Consider the following 6,152-nt stretch of genomic DNA (forward strand, 5'->3'; position numbering starts at 1 on the left):
TGCTTTGCTCTGAGCGCCACCAGGGGGCGCTGTGTCGGATAAAACATGCACAATAGGTGAAAGTGTGAGTCCTCTGATGTTCCACTGATGCAACAACAATAAACGCTTTCCCCTCATGTTTCTGCTGCTTTTTACAAACCTTCACAATAAAAGCACTTTGATACAACTAAACAGGGAATTTCACAATAAAAGCACTATAATACAACTAAACAGGGAATTTCACAATAAAAGCACTATAATACAACTAAACAGGGAATTTCACAATAAAAGCACTATAATACAACTTAACAGGTAATTTCACAATAAAAGCACTATAATACAACTAAACAGGGAATTTCACAATAAAAGCACTATAATACAACTAAACAGGGATTTTCACAATAAAAGCACTATAATACAACTAAACAGGGATTTTCACAATAAAAGCACTATAATACAACTAAACAGGGATTTTCACAATAAAAGCACTATAATAAAACTAAACAGGGATTTTCACAATAAAAGCACTATAATACAACTAAACAGGGATTTTCACAATAAAAGCACTATAATACAACTAAACAGGGAATTTCACAATAAAAGCACTTTAATACAACTTAACGAGTAATTTCACAATAAAAGCACTATAATACAGCTAAACAAGGATTTTCACAATAAAAGCACTATAATACACTTTAACAAAGATTTCCACAATAAAAGCACTATAATACAACTAAACAGGGAATTTCACAATAAAAGCACTATAATACAACTTAACAGGTAATTTCACAATAAAAGCACTATAATACAACTAAACAGGGAATTTCACAATAAAAGCACTATAATACAACTAAACAGGGAATTTCACAATAAAAGCAATATAATACAACTAAACAAGGATTTTCACAATAAAAGCACTATAATACAACTTAACAGGTAATTTCACAATAAAAGCACTATAATACAACTTAACAGGTAATTTCACAATAAAAGCACTATAATACAACTAAACAGGGAATTTCACAATAAAAGCACTATAATACAACTAAACAAGGATTTTCACAATAAAAGCACTATAATACAACTAAACAGGGATTTTCACAATAAAAGCACTATAATACAACTAAACAGGGAATTTCACAATAAAAGAACTATAATACAACTAAACAGGGAATTTCACAATAAAAGCACTATAATACAACTAAACAGGGAATTTCACAATAAAAGCACTATAATACAACGAAACAGGGAATTTCACAATAAAAGCACTATAATACAACTAAACAGGGAATTTCACAATAAAAGCACTATAATACAACTAAACAGGGAATTTCACAATAAAAGCACTATAATACAACTAAACAGGGAATTTCACAATAAAAGCACTATAATACAACTAAACAGGGAATTTCACAATAAAAGCACTATAATACAGCTAAAGAAGGATTTTCACATTAAAAGCACTATAATACAACTAAACAGGGAATTTCACAATAAAAGCACTATAATACAACTAAATGGTGATTTTCACAATAAAAGCACTATAATACAACTAAACAGGTAATTTCACAATAAAAGCACTATAATACAGCTAAACAAGGATTTTCACAATAAAAGCACTATAATACAACTAAACAGGGAATTTCACAATAAAAGCACTATAATACAACTAAACAGGGAATTTCACAATAAAAGCACTATAATACAACTAAACAGGGAATTTCACAATAAAAGCACTATAATACAACTAAACAGGGAATTTCACAATAAAAGCACTATAATACAACTAAACAGGGATTTTCACAATAAAAGCACTATAATACAACTAAACAGGGAATTTCACAATAAAAGCACTATAATACAACTAAACAGGGATTTTCACAATAAAAGCACTATAATACCACTAAACAAGGATTTTCACAATAAAAGCACTATAATACAACTAAAAAAGGAATTTCACAGTAAAAGCACTATAAAACAACTAAACAAGGATTTTCACAATAAAAGCACTATAATACAACTAAACAGGGAATTTCACAATAAAAGCACTATAATACAACTAAACAAGGATTTTCACAATAAAAGCACTATAATACAACTAAACAGGGAATTTCACAATAAAAGAACTATAATACAACTAAACAGGGAATTTCACAATAAAAGCACTATAATACAACTAAACAGGGAATTTCACAATAAAAGCACTATAATACAACTAAACAGGGAATTTCACAATAAAAGCACTATAATACAACTAAACAAGGATTTTCACAATAAAAGCACTATAATACAACTAAACAGGGAATTTCACAATAAAAGCACTATAATACAACTAAACAGGGAATTTCACAATAAAAGCACTATAATACAACTAAAAAAGGAATTTCACAATAAAAGCACTATAATACAACTAAACAGGGAATTTCACAATAAAAGCACTATAATACAACTAAACAGGGAATTTCACAATAAAAGCAATATAATACAACTAAACAAGGATTTTCACAATAAAAGCACTATAATACAACTTAACAGGTAATTTCACAATAAAAGCACTATAATACAACTTAACAGGTAATTTCACAATAAAAGCACTATAATACAACTAAACAGGGAATTTCACAATAAAAGCACTATAATACAACTAAACAAGGATTTTCACAATAAAAGCACTATAATACAACTAAACAGGGATTTTCACAATAAAAGCACTATAATACAACTAAACAGGGAATTTCACAATAAAAGAACTATAATACAACTAAACAGGGAATTTCACAATAAAAGCACTATAATACAACTAAACAGGGAATTTCACAATAAAAGCACTATAATACAACTAAACAGGGAATTTCACAATAAAAGCACTATAATACAACTAAACAGGGAATTTCACAATAAAAGCACTATAATACAACTAAACAGGGAATTTCACAATAAAAGCACTATAATACAACTAAACAGGGAATTTCACAATAAAAGCACTATAATACAACTAAACAGGGAATTTCACAATAAAAGCACTATAATACAGCTAAAGAAGGATTTTCACATTAAAAGCACTATAATACAACTAAACAGGGAATTTCACAATAAAAGCACTATAATACAGCTAAAGAAGGATTTTCACATTAAAAGCACTATAATACAACTAAACAGGGAATTTCACAATAAAAGCACTATAATACAACTAAATGGTGATTTTCACAATAAAAGCACTATAATACAACTAAACAGGTAATTTCACAATAAAAGCACTATAATACAGCTAAACAAGGATTTTCACAATAAAAGCACTATAATACAACTAAACAGGGAATTTCACAATAAAAGCACTATAATACAACTAAACAGGGAATTTCACAATAAAAGCACTATAATACAACTAAACAGGGAATTTCACAATAAAAGCACTATAATACAACTAAACAGGGAATTTCACAATAAAAGCACTATAATACAACTAAACAGGGATTTTCACAATAAAAGCACTATAATACAACTAAACAGGGAATTTCACAATAAAAGCACTATAATACAACTAAACAGGGATTTTCACAATAAAAGCACTATAATACCACTAAACAAGGATTTTCACAATAAAAGCACTATAATACAACTAAAAAAGGAATTTCACAGTAAAAGCACTATAATACAACTAAACAAGGATTTTCACAATAAAAGCACTATAATACAACTAAACAGGGAATTTCACAATAAAAGCACTATAATACAACTAAACAAGGATTTTCACAATAAAAGCACTATAATACAACTAAACAGGGAATTTCACAATAAAAGAACTATAATACAACTAAACAGGGAATTTCACAATAAAAGCACTATAATACAACTAAACAGGGAATTTCACAATAAAAGCACTATAATACAACTAAACAGGGAATTTCACAATAAAAGCACTATAATACAACTAAAAAAGGAATTTCACAATAAAAGCACTATAATACAACTAAACAAGGATTTTCACAATAAAAGCACTATAATACAACTAAAAAAGGAATTTCACAATAAAAGCACTATAATACAACTAAACAAGGAATTTCACAATAAAAGCGCTATAATACAACTAAAAAGGGATTATCACAATAAAAGCACTATAATACAACTAAAAAGGGATTATCACAATAAAAGCACTATAATACAACTAAACAAGGAATTTCACAATAAAAGCGCTATAATACAACTAAAAGGGATTATCACAATAAAAGCACTATAATACAACTAAACAGGGAATTTCACAATAAAAGCACTTTAATACAACTAAAAAGGGAATTTCACAATAAAAGCACTATAATACAACTAAACAGGGAATTTCACAATAAAAGCACTTTAATACAACTAAACAGGGAATTTCACAATAAAAGCACTTTAATACAACTAAACAGGGAATTTCACAATAAAAGCACTTTAATACAACTAAACAGGGAATTTCACAATAAAAGCACTATAATACAACTAAACAGGGAATTTCACAATAAAAGCACTTTAATACAACTAAACAGGGAATTTCACAATAAAAGCACTATAATACAACTAAACAGGGAATTTCACAATAAAAGCACTTTAATACAACTAAACAGGGAATTTCACAATAAAAGCACTATAATACAACTAAACAGGGAATTTCACAATAAAAGCACTTTAATACAACTAAAAAGGGAATTTCACAATAAAAGCACTATAATACAACTTTACAGGGAATTTCAGAATAAAAGCACTATAATACAACTAAACAAGGAATTTCACAATAAAAGCCCTATAATACAACTAAACAGGGAATTTCACAATAAAAGCACTATAATACAACTAAACAAGGAATTTCACAATAAAAGCACTATAATACAACTAAACAGGGAATTTCACAATAAAAGCACTATAATACAACTTTACAGGGAATTTCAGAATAAAAGCACTATAATACAACTAAACAGGGAATTTCACAATAAAAGCACTATAATACAACTAAACAGGGAATTTCACAATAAAAGCACTTTAATACAACTAAAAAGGGAATTTCACAATAAAAGCACTATAATACAACTTTACAGGGAATTTCAGAATAAAAGCACTATAATACAACTAAACAAGGAATTTCACAATAAAAGCCCTATAATACAACTAAACAGGGAATTTCACAATAAAAGCACTATAATACAACTAAACAGGGAATTTCACAATAAAAGCACTATAATACAACTAAACAGGGAATTTCACAATAAAAGCACTTTAATACAACTAAACAGGGAATTTCACAATAAAAGCACTATAATACAACTAAACAGGGAATTTCACAATAAAAGCACTTTAATACAACTAAAAAGGGAATTTCACAATAAAAGCGCTATAATACAACTAAACAGGGAATTTCACAATAAAAACACTTTAATACAACTAAACAGGGAATTTCAGAATAAAAGCACTATAATACAACTAAACAGGGAATTTCACAATAAAAACACTTTAATACAACTAAACAGGGAATTTCACAATAAAAACACTTTAATACAACTAAACAGGGAATTTCACAATAAAAGCGCTATAATACAACTAAACAAGGATTTTCACAATAAAAGCGCTATAATACAACTAAACAAGGAATTTCACAATAAAAGCGCTATAATACAACTAAAAAGGGATTATCACAATAAAAGCACTATAATACAACTAAACAGGGAATTTCACAATAAAAGCGCTATAATACAACTAAACAGGGAATTTCACAATAAAAGCGCTATAATACAACTAAACAGGGAATTTCACAATAAAAGCACTATAATACAACTAAACAGGGAATTTCACAATAAAAGCACTATAATACAACTTAACAGGGAATTTCACAATAAAAGCACTTTAATACAGCTAAACAGGGAATTTCACAATAAAAGCACTATAATACAACTAAACAGGGAATTTCACAATAAAAGCGCTATAATACAACTAAACAAGGATTTTCACAATAAAAGCGCTATAATACAACTAAACAAGGAATTTCACAATAAAAGCACTATAATACAACTAAACAGGGATTTTCACAATAAAAGCACTATAATACAGCTAAACAAGGATTTTCACAATAAAAGCACTATAATACAACTAAACAGGGAATTTCACAATAAAAGCACTATAATACAACTAAACAAGGAATTTCACAA

This window comes from Gobius niger (genome assembly GCF_951799975.1).
Source record: "Gobius niger genome assembly, contig: SCAFFOLD_50, whole genome shotgun sequence".
Lineage (NCBI taxonomy): Eukaryota > Metazoa > Chordata > Actinopteri > Gobiiformes > Gobiidae > Gobius > Gobius niger.